The sequence below is a fragment of the Gallus gallus genome, chromosome 6 (genome assembly GCF_016699485.2).
Source record: "Gallus gallus isolate bGalGal1 chromosome 6, bGalGal1.mat.broiler.GRCg7b, whole genome shotgun sequence".
Classification (NCBI taxonomy): Eukaryota; Metazoa; Chordata; class Aves; order Galliformes; family Phasianidae; genus Gallus; species Gallus gallus.
The window spans coordinates 30,367,580-30,382,494 of record NC_052537.1 but is presented as its reverse complement, the minus strand read 5'-3'; the positions used below and the strand labels follow the sequence as shown (position 1 = coordinate 30,382,494).

At 41.0% G+C, this 14,915-nt stretch overlaps 1 long non-coding RNA gene across 1 annotated transcript in view; it reads left to right on the top strand.

Moving 5' to 3' along the window:
- LOC121111174 overlaps nt 1-10,462 on the top strand; it is a 36,713-nt gene extending 26,251 nt beyond the window's left edge. The window contains exon 2 of the long non-coding RNA XR_005860897.2: nt 10,212-10,462. This is a non-coding gene — a long non-coding RNA (uncharacterized LOC121111174). The remainder of the gene's footprint in view (nt 1-10,211) is intronic.
- The last annotated feature ends 4,453 nt before the right edge of the window (nt 10,463-14,915 follow it).

Sequence of the window (14,915 nt, the reverse complement as noted above, 5' to 3'; positions counted from 1 at the left end):
TCCACCTTTTTAATCAATGAAAAGTATTTTTAATGAAGAAATAAAGTTGCCTAATCAGCCCATCCCATCTCTCCCACCCCCTGAAATCTGCTTTCTGTTGGGAGATTTGGAACATGAACTTTCTATATCTATCTATATATATATATAGTTATGTGTGTGTATATATGTATCTACACGTGTGTGTGTATATATATAGATATACACATATAGTTATATATGTATATCTATCTATAGATAGATATGTGTTTGCTGTGCATGGGGACATAGCTGTGATGTATACAACAGGCACATAAGCACAGCACAGAACGTTGTGAACTAAAAGTGTTGCTTGGGATGAGGTGGAGAAAGTGTTCAGTTTGCTTTTTTTTTTTTTTGGACAATCCCTCCCCAGGCAGCATTCATCTTGGGGGATATGTCCTCCCTGTATCTTTTTCTTGAGTTTTCTTGAAGAACTCATGTTTTCCAGGCAAATGTAGTGGAAAATGGTTCTCCTTTTTCTGATACGGGCTCCTATCTAAAGAAACTCTGACGTCAGCTGAGCTGAACACAGAAGAAACTGGCACATAACGTCAAGTACATACTTCAGATTTAGTGAATAGTCCTTTCATATATATGAATTTGTCAAATGCTATAAAACATAGAGGGGAACACTAATCCTGATCCATTAAAACGAAGTCATCAGGAGCTAGGCAACCAGAATATTGATATTTTGCTCAAATAGGTAAGATTAGCAGTGAGGTCTGCAACAAGCCAGAAAGTTAGAATGTACAACTGCAATGCTCAAAGTATTTTCAGACATGTGCTTCAACTTTCTCCTCACTTAGCAGAGGTTTCTTACCACAGGTTCTACCTGCACATCAGAACTTGTCATTTTCACTTGTTTGTTGCCATCTTGTTTTCTGAAGAGTGGTATTACAGCCCTTTCTACGTTTTTTTAACCATTTTTGTTCCAAATAAGGAAAAGCACATTAAAAATAATTAAAGAGAAATGACAAAGATGGTCTGGCTTGAAAAGGGAAAGGAAAAAGAAGAGTTGGAGCTATACATGAAATATAGGCTCCACCAGTGATGTACCTAATAAAAGGCTCAGGTCTGACTGACTACAGAAATGTGCTTCTTGAAGATGAAGGAACTGAAGAAACAGGAAGGACATAAGTCCTCAATTAGTTTAGTGATTAAGATGTTCAAGTAAGCCCAGAGAACTCTGTGACAATGCAATGTCAGTGATTTTTGAAGCAGTATTTATAATTAATGTTGTTCATGTTTTACTGCATCTTCTTCCAGGCCCTATTCTTTACTGCTTATGTGTGAAAATAGCTGGTACTCGTGAGAATAATCTGTTGTGTTTAATAGAAAGCAAAAGCAGATAATCTGAAACCAGGAAAAAGAAAATCTGAGCCATGTGCTTCCTATTTACGCTGGTTGTAGATCTGCATTTGCATGACAAGAAGCATAATTTTTCGTAATATCGAACTTCCACCTTGAGTACTGCTAACGCATTTCAATTTCTCCTCCTTTTTGTCTAACTGTTACCAGCCCACCTAGCGCTCACTACAGTGGAGGAAGAGACAAAGTTTACATCTATAGTTACCTGCCATTGCCGTTGGTGTGGAGTGGAGGCTGTTGCTGTGGGAGCTCCATCCAGCCCATGGCTGGGCACCCTGCTCTGCCTGGTCAGGTGCTGATCCCCATTACTGAGAGCTCACTGACATTTACTGGCTAGATATGTTAATTTTGTTCCTTCAGGAGCATTAGTAAGGCCTTTATTGCCACACCAAGTATGTTTTTCAGCTAAGGACTCAGAAATCAGATTATTTTTTTTCATGAAGGAAAAGCTTTATATAGAAACATCTTGTGTGCTGCTCTGTCCTGAGTGTGATTTACAGATTGTCTGTACTGTGAGGAGACATTTGGGGCAGGCGTATGGCTAACTCGTGTGTTATGGGACATAGGACATAAGACTAGATCTTGAGAAGAGGTGAAGAGAAAAATAGAATAAGGACAGGACATTCATTTCCAGAAACAGAAGCTATCCATATACCAATCAGAACATAGTGAATTTCTGCCTCCTACTACAAAGGACTGTGTAAGTGGACTATGAAAGGGTTCCCCTGTGCAATGCATACATCACTCTGTTAGTGCTGCTTGCATGCATCAATATTCCATGTAGTCGTGCTGATCCAGTTCGGTGGTAAAGAGGAGTGAGACTGGAGGCAGGGGTGGAAGAAGGAATGAGGTAAATCAGGCGTACATTTTCAGGACAGGATTTTGCCAGAATCACTATTTCCTATAGCCTTCAACATTGCAAGGAGTGGAAGAATATCTGAGGCCACAATTACCTATAAACTTGATGATGTCTCCTGTTCTAATCTTTCAATTTATACTGGGTTAGAAAGAGCTTAATTCCATTCAGACTGAGATTTTGTTGCCTTGGTTAGGATAGTTCGTGTATTTTGCAAGGCCTGCATGGCTCCTATCTACAACTGCATAAAGAACTACACATCATTCCTAACTGAGATTATGGTTGATGCATCACAGCTGAAATGTTGTGGTTCTTTGTGGAGGTTTTGGCTTTTTTATTTTGGAAGTTTCAGTCAACTGAAAGCAGTAGGTTTACAGCAGCAAAATTTGAGTGGTTTTGAGTTGAAGATTTGGAAGTTCTGATTTAATGATTTCTTGCTAGACATTTCTCAACAGCTAATGTAGAAAGTTGAGACAATTGTTAAAAGTAGTTGTGAGGATGTAAAGCTAAACTTACAAAGGTTTGTGTTTTACAGGAGGCAGCTCATCTAGCTCAAAGTCATTCTGACAAAAGAAAACTAATTGTCCGAGTTGCTGCAATTAAGGAAATGATCAGTGTTGGTTCTGTGCTGAACAAACGCTCCTGCAATGGGCATGCTTGCTCAGGGTTTACTGGTGTAATCCCCATTTTCCCTCTGGGAAACCAGAAGGATTTTTGAAAACACAGAAGAAATCTTTCAAGTAAAGCTACTTCACATCATATTGGTATAAAAAAGCTCTCTTATTGTACAAAAGGTAATATTGTTGTAGTGTGCTTTGGAGAGCTGAATAGCTTAAGGACATAGGGCTTCTTTCTTCTTCCCTCACTGGTGTAATTCTATTGACGAGCATAATTCTGTCTGATTTCCACCACTCAGACCCAGATTTGTTTGCACTGAATCATTTCAGTCCCTCCCACTTGTCAATGTGGGGCTGAGGAAAAGACCCTTACGGTGTTGTCAGCTGCTGGGCCCAACCAGACACACCCACTCATCCTCTAAAGCAAGCCCTGGAGACAGGAGCACTGCCAGCACTTCCCACAGCTATGTCCCATTGAACAATAAAGGGCCCAGCGCTCTAATGATAACTAATTACATTTTCTCATATCTTTCTATCAATTAACTGGAAATGTTTCTTTGTTTAAATAATTGTCTTTGGTAAATAAATGCGTAAACACTACTTAAAGCATTTTGGGGTCTAATTATACTTATCTGAAAGTTAACAGATTCAAGATGTGATTTGTGTTCTAATTGTTTTAATTTATGGTAAAAACACGGTGTTGGGTGCTGATTTTCTGAACAAGCTGATCTCTAACATAAGCAAATGAGAAACTACAAATGATTCTCTATCAAGCTCAACTCCTTAACGTACTGGGCCTGTGCTTGTGTTGGGGCATGTTTGCTTTTCACCCTGGCCAAACCAACAATGCAGTGAGAGGAACAGTTAAATGTTAAAAACAGCTTAAAGATGCCCAGACCTGGCTTGTGGTGCTCAGCATTGCAGACCCAGCATCTCCACACCATCACCTGGGCTCCAAGCTGGACCCATGGGGCTGCTTTGCTCCATGGAGGTGTCCTTCCATCCAGTTTTCCATCCCATTTATAGCCTCTGAGATCACAGCTCATGCTCAGTAACTGACCCTGAGGCAAGAGAGATCCCATCTAAACCCTGAGGTCTGAATGCACCAGGTTTTTGGACCCACTTTAGACTCTTTCATCCGCCTGCCCTCTTTGATTGCAGAGGAGCAGGATGTCACTGTGCTTTGTTATCCTCATTGGTTTCGTAACACCGGAGCACGTGTGGTTCAGGCAGAGCCTCTGGCCAGTCCTCACAAAGATAAGGTGAACTGCCCCTCATCTCAGCTTCAGGACACAGAGCAACAGGGGAGACTCAGACAAGAGACTTGGTGGTTTCCTGGAAGGAGGCACCTGAAGAAGAACTGTGTGCCAGGGGATGCTCTGAGGAACCCTCCTGCGCTGTGTACAAGTGAACAGGGTCTGCTCACACAACTGCTCCTGCCCTCTGGGGGCTGAGCACATTGAGGACCATCTCAGTTTGAAAGAAGCATCCCGTCCACGGTTGTGGGCATCTCCCCCTTTCTCTTGGCTTCCCTCTAACACCAAAGTAATGTTTCTGCAGTTCACCGCAGTGTTAGGAGGTTAAAATTGCACAACTTGGGAGGGGGTGAGGCAACATGGAGTAAGGACAGTGATACAAAGAAAGAAAACAGTTTTCTGCTGGCTTTTTTTTTCCCCCTTCCATGAATCATATCTGTGGGATTTTCTATTAGGCTTTTCTCAAGATAAGGGGAAAAGAAGGAAAGGAAGAGAAATCCTCCCACATGCTCAAACAGAATTTGCATTCTACAGCATTAAAATTTTTCTTAAATTGCAATTAAGCAATAAATCTTCACCAGTTGCAAAAATAAAGAGAGTGGGGCGGGGGAAATTTATTAGATAATGTAATCTTTCAGGCATTTTTTAATTTCCTTTTAAGATCTAGAATATCAGCTGGAGTCCCAGGTAAAATAGGATTCTAGTTTTCAGCCACAAGTTGCGACTCAACATGCTTAGCTAAATTAAACAGAACAGATGTGAAAAATAAGATGAGAGCTATGCACACAGCTCCCAAGCCTTCTCCCACTGCCCCCATTGAAGAGCCCAGGCTAATTCCCCTGTGTTGACCAAAGCCTGCAATTCGATCCTAAAAGCTTGTCAGAATTAAGTACAATGCTTAATATAAGTTTACACTTTAACTGTTTTTCTTTGATATTTGACAAGGACGTGGGAAGTAGCTCCAGAACTTTCTCCTGGGCCAATTTGCTCAAGGTTGCAGTGAATCACGCTTCCCCTAGGGCTGCTTGCCCCAGGGACTGTGCTTGAGACCCGGCACCTGTTAGCAGCCAGAGCAATTAATAATTAATTAAACAAATAGCCCCCTTTATGTGGCACCGTGAAATCAAAGCCTCAGCGTAAAATAGAATTTTAGCTTTTAGGTTTCCAGGAGTAACCTCTGCCCCAGCACTCGTGAGGGAGGTGGAGGGGCAGATTCCTGCTTTTCCCTCAAAGAGAAGAGCAGTGACTTTTTATACAAGATATTTAAAAAAAAAAAAAAGGATTGGAAAGGTCAGCCTTGTTACATCCATGCTAGTAAATACCACTCCACTGCCATGCCAGCAGCCAGTGTCTGAATATTTAACAGCCACGGAGAAAAAGAAATGCTATTCATTCTTGTGGGAAATGGAAGCTTTCAGCTCGCATTGCGTTGTGCACCTTCAGAGATGGAGCACAGGATGTCTTCCTGCTGATATTTTGGTTTCGTAGATGACAAGTGTATTGTGGCTTTTCCCCCCCCCCCCCCCCAAAAAAGTAGCTGCACGTTAAGGAGATAAGTGGACTTCAAAGGGCTAAATATCGGAAAATGGAAGATGGCCACACATAAAGCTATGCTACTTCTGCAAACCCCTTTAGTAGCCAGACAAGGTCACTGATCAGGGTAATTTGCAGGAAAAGTCAATTTCTCAAGTACCCAAGGCAGGTGTTGTGCCATTCTGTGACAATTTACTGAAACTAAATTGAGGAAGTTGAAAAAAGCAAAGGTCATGAACCAGGGGAGGAACGAGGGAAGCAAATCTCTTTGACTGTAGTTTTAACTCCTTTTCAACCGAAGGGTATTTACAAACTACTGAGCCTGTTTCCACTTTATCTAAAATCACTCCTGTGTAACTCGGACCTTCTTATGAAGAACTGGGCTAAAATCTGTGTGCGTGATAAGGGCTCCTTGTAGGTAACTCTTAGCAGAACAAGGGCAAAATGAAGAAGCAAACCTTCTCACATTGAAACGTTTCTTAGTTTTCATGGCAACAAAAACCTGTATGAAAGTAGGTGGAATGGAAGTGAAGAGATGAAAACGCAATTAAGAGAAGAAAGTCACCAAAACTGCAGAAAGAAAGCTGGTTAAGGTCTCTGAGAAGGCATCTGATTGCATCCATGCTTTAATTGCACCCTATAACGCACTTCTCTGACTTGGTAACTCATTAGAGAACGTAGAATCATATAATCATTAAGGTCAGAAAAGACTACTAAGATCATTCAGTCCAACCATAAACCCACCCCCACCATGCCTTCTTGAAAGGGAGACAGACCCAAACAGAACCTCCTCTCTTGAACCCTTTCAGGCTCAGATGAGATAGACAATCTCAAACTGTTAGGTGCTTTAACTTGAAGAAACCCACAGATTATGAGGAACAGCAAAGTCAACACCTGAGAGCTTAATTAAGGTGTTTAGTAATTGTGCCACCTTAGTCTCTTGGTGTCAGTAGGTTGATACAGCTGTCAAAATAAGGTAGCATAGAGGTGAACAGGGACCGGTTCCTACCTTGTTTGAAGTCTGTTTTAAGATCATGCACAGGTGTGAGTTAGGAATAGTTCACTACAACTGTAAAAATCTAAAAGATTTTGGAGTCACAGATCCAAATCAGATGATTTGTTTCCACTTCCTCAGAGAAGCCTTAATGTTTCCATGTTTCCTCTTATATTAACTCTCCTCGCTCAGGAAAACATTTAAGGCCATATTTACCTTTAGGCAAATCTTAATCCCAGCATCCTTCCGGCTCAGTCTGGATTTTCATCCAGACCCAGATCTTGCCTTGAGCTTTGGTTGGGATGCACTCTGCAAGAACATTTGTTTCATGCTATAATTTCACAGCTCATTGGTGATGCTTAGCTACGCCTCTTACTATGAGGCCTAGGAATTTCATGGGGTAGCAAAAGACTGTTCTCTCTACTTGTCTTCAGTGGGCAGGCATCCAAATCTAATGAGGATAAACTTCCCCCAATCCTTCCTTGAAGGGAATATTTCAAACTATTTAAAATTATTTCAATTATCAGGTCCTCCTTTGAATAGGTAGATGAGGAGCTGTTGACATACTCGTGTCAGACCTGTGCAGGCTGAAAAGCCGAGGAAGCACTGCTGGCAAACTTGCTTGAGTTTGTATGAATACACACAAGAGACCGTCCATATGAACAGCAATGAACAGAAAGTAGTTTAGAATGTGATTTCAGTGCTCTTTTTTTGCATTTGCAGAGGTGAAAACAGGAGTCAAGGAAATCCTTGGCTCTGTGGAGTGTGGGTGTGAGCTCAGATGTTCAACTGCTAACGCTCCAAAGAGGGTCCAGAAGCATTTACACAACAATATCTTGGCAGGATGTGCACAGTCCAGGAAAACCATAAAGGAGGAGAAAACTAATTTCACCAGAAACAACCTGCAGAGTTGAATCTCAAATGTCAAATAAGATATTATTTCAGGAGATGGGCATTGAATGGGTGCATACAGTTATTTATAATAGGGCACAGTAGCAACTCTGCACTGTAGATACCTGGTGACAATATGAGTTTGTAACAGCTGTGGAAATAGCCATGAGAATTTGGGAGATGTCTGTATTCTGCCAGATCTGTAGTCAAGGCTGGACAGAGGGCTAAGACAAGACAGTGAAAACTATTGGTGCTAGCTGACAGCTGCAAGACTTTGGAAATAAAAACTGTTGAGCAATCAAAGATTTGGCAACCACACTACAGCAGTTCCTGAAATGGAACTCAATTGTTCCAGCTTCTGCATTTTTAACTGCCTTTTGCTCCTTTCCTTATCTGCTGTGACCAGCACGGACCAGCGACACTGAGCTCCTTTCACATGCAGTATTGCCCAGTAAAAGTCAACTTCTTTTTGTCTGTGGCTCCCCTCTGAAACGATCTGCAGTTAGGAGCGCGCAGAGCTGGGAGCGATTGGCCCATTTCCTGACTTTGTTTCTCTCCCACAGTACAGAGGTCTTAGTAGAAAGATTCGTTTAAAATACCAAGAGGATGTAATTAACCTCCCAAATGACTCCAGCCCCACTGCTGCATCACTTTGGCTGGCTAAAGATCTCTTTATGACAGAGCAGGTAACTGCTTTGTGTGCGCTGGCTATTCCCAAGTGCTGCCGGTCATATCAGCTTCTCGGTCAGACCTTCTAGAAATACAATCTGTGAATTCCTTGTAAGTGCAAGACTATTTTTATTTAGCTATTTCAGGGCCCCACTGCCTGAAAACCAATACAGTTGTTTAACTTTTAGGAAAAGAGCCCTAATCTCTCTAGCTTCTATCCCATGTCTTTTACATCCTGAGACTGGAAACAATCTATATCCTAAACAGTCAGAGTTTCAGGAATGTTAAATCAGAAGGCTCTATCTGCAGTGGGCAAGGGGACATGAGTTAGTTAGTCAGGCAAATAAACAAACACAGTAAAACACACAAATAAAGCCACCACACCTGCAGGAATGTTAGATATGTTAAAAGGGGTTGCATCCCTAGGCGAGCTACACTGGTTCACTTTTCATCACCAATGACCATGTTACACATGCAGCTGGTGACATTACTTAGCCTCCAGCAAGGTCAGAGCACGCCGCAGAGTGAACAGAGGAAGAACTGTTCCCCTGTTTGTAGCAAAAACATGGTCAGAAGTGATTTGAACTCCAGCTGCAACCTGGCCTGCCTAATGATATCTAAGCAATCCCACTGCTGAGGGCTGGCTTCCCTTTCTTGTAGAAGCATCTCACTTCCACAAGGCCACCTTTAAAAACAAAGATACGTTTAAAACATCTTTTTATCTCCCAAAGTTTGTTTTTATAGGTCTTCCTGCAGTGGACTATAGCAAAATGATTATTTGGTGATGGGTTACAATAGAGGTCTCTCTTACACTTTGCAGTTCTTAGAATAAAGTCACCAGGCTGTGTGGCAGACTGGATTTAAAGGGGTAGGTTTTGAAGATGCTTAGCAGGATGTGGTGCTTACTGGGGCTCTCTGAAATGCCTGCACACCCATGCTGAACCCATCCGAAGGACAGCTGCCTGACTCTTGAATACAGAATCATAGGATGGCCTGGGTTGGAAAGGACCATAATGACCATCTAGTTTCAACCCCCCTGCTGTGTGCGGGGTTAACATCTGAGCATGTCCTATATCTGGACAGAGATCTTCAGTGATGCCACATTAACAATCAAAGCGAACATCCAAAAGCAAGAGAACTAAATGAGGAACTGAAACATAGGCTGATGTCTTCAAACTGTTTGTGTGAAATGAAGTACAACATACACAGCATACCTTTAGCACGGAGGTTATTACTTATTTGATTTCCACTAACGGAGATGCATAAGAATTCTCAAACCGGTTTGTTGGTTTGCCTGAATCTTAGAGTTAATCAGAGGCACTTCCTGAAAAACTTTGCTCCTTCAGAGAAACTTTAAGTTCTGACAATCGCTGGAGGGGTTAAAAGAGGCTGTGCACGGGGAAGATAACCTAGGTTTAAAAAAACTATAGTCATCATTGTTCATTTATTCTCTTTATTGAGGTAATTTAATTATCATATAGACACAAACATTTGCTCCCATGCTGGGCTCTTCACATCTGTTAGTAGATATTTGATTAGGTCTACACAAATGTGCTAGATTATACCATCTAGTTGGTGAAATTCAAGCCACCTGGATATTTTAGCAACATCAATAAGAATAATTCTCTTTTTCCAAATCAGTAAATCCAAGATATATTAAAAAGAATTAATTAATGAGTACCAGATAGGCAAAACAAACATTTGACAATGAATCATATTATCAAAGGTTTTGTGGGAGATCCCTCTCAGCTTATGTTTAGATGTCAAATTATATTACCAAAACTAAACAATCTGTTAAACCGATCTCTTAATGCAATAAGTCTCAGCACCATACTCTCTTTTTCCCAAAGTCCTCCATGATAACCAGCAGTGCAGCATTTAAGGACAACAGTAGCACTAGCAATAATGATGCCTTTGCAAGTCAGTACTATGAAATAGCTGGCTCCTAATATTTTTTAGTGTCATTAAGGCTTTCTTTTCTTTCTTTTTTTTTTTTTTTTTCCTTGTAGGATCTGATGATGGAAAATGTTAATCACTTCAAGGAGCGGTTAGGCAAGCGAGCCAAGCCAGAGAGAACTAACAACCTGAGTGTGCACTTCAGGGCTGTGCTTTCAGAAAGTGAACGACCAAAAAGCTCACATGGAATTTGTAGTAAACGCAGCTATTAAGATTACACACAATGATATTAAAATAAAAAGAGGAGAGAGAAAGCAGTGGTTGTCCACTGGAGGACTTCTCTCAAAATTACTGTAGTGACTTACACACCTGTGCCATTCCTCTTTATTCTTTCTCTGGAAACAAACTACAGAAATTAAGTTAGGTGGAGCATTTGTTTGGAAAAGAGAACTTTCAGCTGAAGTTGGATAGAAGAAGCCTTCAGTCTGGAAGCATTTATGAAAACACTTTAAGCACTTATGCAGCCACAGAAGCCTTTGCATTAAGTTTTAGCCATTTCTTCAGAATGGGAGAGGTGAAATGCATAGCGGTCAAACTGACAACTGGGAGGAGGCTCGTAGACTGCAATACGTGTGATACCTCTGTGTTCCTAGGCATTCATACATTGATTCTGCTCCCATTGGGCCTGCCACTAAGCATCTAGATGAGCAAATATGCCACTGGTTTGTTTTCATCCTTGTCTGACCAAGACCAATCACGCTGAGCAACATTCAGCTTTCTGGGTGAAGATCCCTCTGACTGAAGGCTCGTGGCCATGACCAGGTTGGGCTGTTTGTCTAGGCACAGTCTTGTCAGAAGTGGTGTTAAGGCTTATGCTATAACTTGTCACTGCAAGAGTGAGTTGGAGTAAAAGCTTTCTAAATCCATATAATCGTACTTAATTGTTTACTTAATGAAATTATTTTTAAAAGAGAACAATTGAATGACGATGATTCAGTTATAAGAATTTGCTTCTAAATCTCAAAAGTAGCCTCTTCTGGAAGGATTTATTATCAGATGAATGTGTTTTTACTCTCAGGTACTTAGACGCTTATGGAATGTGCCCAGTATATAATCATACCTAATGCAAAGAACAACAGCCATGTGGCAAACCCATCCTCTCACAGCTTTGAGAACCCTAAAAAAGTTACTAGGCTTCCTTTGGCCTAATATTCCAAGTTAATATGAGAGAAATGGGAGTTACGTTTGTGAATGCATGGGCTTTGACCAATACTAGAGACGTTCATGGGGCTGAAAGCTTTGGCAGAAGCTGTTTTTGTTGCTGATCAAATGGAACTCAGGAAAGGCGTTAGATTTATGGACAGTGAGTTATGCTCTTGGTCTTTTGCTGATAGCAGGCTGGAGTAGGTAGCTGCTCTCTGCTGGTTTTCTGTGAAGTTTCTAGAAGGTCAATGGATTTTTTGTTTTTCCTTAAAAATAATAATAATAATAATGATAAAGCAGGATTTTTAGAAATGCTTGAGTAATGTAAGCAAAATTTTCTACTTAGAGGATGCTTCACAAACCTTTTTCCAAGTCAGTATTAAAATGGTAAGAAATTTTAATGCCCGTGACTGTTTAATTCCAGTATCAAAAGTGACCCAAAGAATTATCAGTTTGATTCACGTATCGCATTCTGAGTTGCGTTCCACGACGTGGCGAGCTAGGGTTTAAGGTTCACAAAACTGCTGGAGCTTTGTGGCACCATTTCAGGTTCTTTTTCCAACTTCATTACAGACTGGAAATGACTTGAAATCATATCTTATTAACCTGAGTGCAAATTACATGGGGAGCAGTGTTACAGCAGGACTCGGCAGTGGAAAGGCAGACCCTCCGGGGCGCTTACAGAGCCTTGCTTTGCTGTGTACGGTCACAAAGTCTTCCTACCCTCTTCAAAACAACAGTCTCTAAGTGTTGAATGTGATCACACACATTTCTTGCCTATAGGTGTGTCCTGCTGTAGCATTACTGTAATTCCAGTAATAACCATAATGGGAAAGTCTACAGTTTAAAGCTTTTCTTTTTTTTATTTTCCTTTCCAAGTAAGACTAAAAAGAATTCTGCAGGACCTTTTATCTGTAGGATTCTTCTCTCTGTTCTGACAATAATTACACCCATGTTCCTCCCCTCTCCACTTGAACGCATCCATGGACAGCCAAGGAAGTAAAACATCGGTGCAGATGCAGCGTCTTTTGTGAAATGCTCCTTCAGGCTCATGGAATGGATTGTATTTGATTAATATATGCAGTATTTTATAGTGGCTGGAGATTACCTCATTTGCCAAAGAAAGATAAGGATCAATTGTCACCAGGACACTGGGAGTAAAAGAAGCTGAAAAGTACACTCTACACCAGAGAAAATAAAATGTGAATGGGTTTGGAAAGGTGCAGCTTTAAAGGATTTGATTGATTGCTCACTTGCTCACCAAAAGTATTACAGAAGGATTCATTGGAGCTTCTCCAGTGCTTGAACCCAGAAATGGATGGGTATGATCTGCAGATGTATCAGCTGTCTGTTCTGCTTCCACGGGCAAAAACTAAGCTGAGGACATGCACAGGTTAGCTGTGCAGCAGCCATCTGGGTGGCTCTGTGCCTGGGCAGACCTGGATGCTCCCAGACAGCCATAAAGCAACCACTGTGACACTGGCGGTGGGGCTGGGACCCACAAGAGATAGTGGAGGTTGGTGCACAGGGAAGGCTCAGTGCCCATGCTTTAATGAAGTACCGCTAATCAGAGTTGCTGCACAAATACTGAAACGCAGATGGCCCAGTGGGAGTGCTTACTTTTCTAGATCTGCCTCTTCTGAATCTCACAGAGGCACTGCCCCGAGCTTGTCTTCCGTGCTGATAAAGCATTCTGTTAATAAAAAGTTGCTGATTGTCCTTAGCAAATAGGTGGTTGATGGGAGCAGAAGGAAGTCTGGAATATCTTTAAATGCACTGCATATTGAATTCTATAAATATTGGGCACTCTGATTACAGAGGATCAAAGGCAGAAAGAACCGATTGATACCGAGCCCTTAAAAATCAATTTTTTAGGAAAATGCCTGCCCTTATTTAGTCTTTTGGAATAATAACCGATGAAGTGATTTCAGCTGCAGGAGACACATTGCAGACAGCTGCTGCTTGTGGGTTCTGAAGTGTTATTGTTAAGGGGTAACAACAGCACAGATTTTACAAAACAAAAAAGGAGTTAAACATTTTTTATGAGAAACGACAGCTCGGCACAGTCTGTTCACCAAACAGGACTCACCTAACCAGGATCTCGGGTTCACTCTCTATTCCAATTATATGGGATGGTTTGCGCAGCGTGTTTGTCCACAGAATGATTCATATTAAATATCTTTTATTGTATTCTTAACTATTTTTAAAAGTAAGCTTGAGAATAGCTTAGCTAACTTGATAGTAATCTAGAAAGACAGAAAACAGGCCTTCTTGCCAGTTTGTGGTTAATTATGGTAAACTTCTATCTGTAATTTACTCCTGCCCATAATGGAAAAGAGAGTTTTGTTCGAATGTGCATTATATTACATGGGGTTACATCCCACTTGGTGACATGGCACAGTGTAACTTCATACACGCAGATAAAATGTGGCATATTTTTTCAATGTATCAGAATAGAATGCAGAGATATGCCCTGGTATAAAAGATGTTTAGAGAGGACCCATTTCTACAAGCCTGCTTTGTGCCAAATAGCAGTCTCTAATGGAAATGCTAATCACCACGTTTTTCTGCAACTCTTGCAGAAGTAAATCCAGAGTATCTTTTAATTGGGAGCCTTTCTTTATGGTCTTCAGATGTTTATAAATATGCACAACCTAATCTGATTAGGGCCAGACTCTACATGCTGCCTGCCTTAACAAAACAGGAGAAAGTTCTTGCCTGCAGCCTCTGAATCCAGCTCCTCTCTAAGTCTCCTGCATTCTGGTATTTCAGCATTTTGAATGCTTGTAATACAGTATTAAACAACAGCCGATCCTTTGTTCACCCCTCTTCTGTTGGAGAAAGAAGGAAATGCACTAGTAAGTGGGTAAAGGTAATAAGAACATTTTTGAGGGACCTATTTTTCTTGTTGCAAAATACACTTCAGTTGAAATGAGAATATTTCATGCAATGGTATCATTTTTAATGAGAATATAGATCAGAAGGAAAAAGTAGAATGGGACTCTTGCAAAGCTTGCAACGCATAAGCTTTCATTTCTGAAGCAGAGTTCTTTAAAATTTATGCTGCTTTAAGTATTGCAATGACCAAGCTGAAATTTTTCAGTGTAGGTGAATATAATATTTCAGTTGCTTAAAGAAAAGTCATGGGGAACTTCTAAATTTTCTGTCTTTCATACCACATCTGAATTCAATCATATTTTAAGGCAGCGTTTTGCTTCAAGGAATAGAAGGTCTATCCTTCTCACAGGTTCAGCTGGGGGAATTTCACTTACTGCTAAGCAGCTCTGGGCAATATTAAAATTGCCTAACTAACTTCCACTTAGGTGTCAGATCTGTTCTTGGCTCCGCGTCTTCCAAACTGGCTTGCTGGTAGGAAACAGTAGACTTTGAACATGAGCTGAAATCTGGACTGTCTGAACACATCCTTCCATTCCTTTCATGAGTTTCATTTTGTGGCTCACTTACATTGACTGTGATTAAGTCTGGTAACAGCTTCCAAGTGAAATTTTGGCTCCTCTGGCTCAGTGGGATTTTATGAAACAAAACAGGGCAGATTTTTAGGTGTCTATATGTGGTCTGGGACCTCTTTCCACCTCCTCACTTCTCCTCCCCAA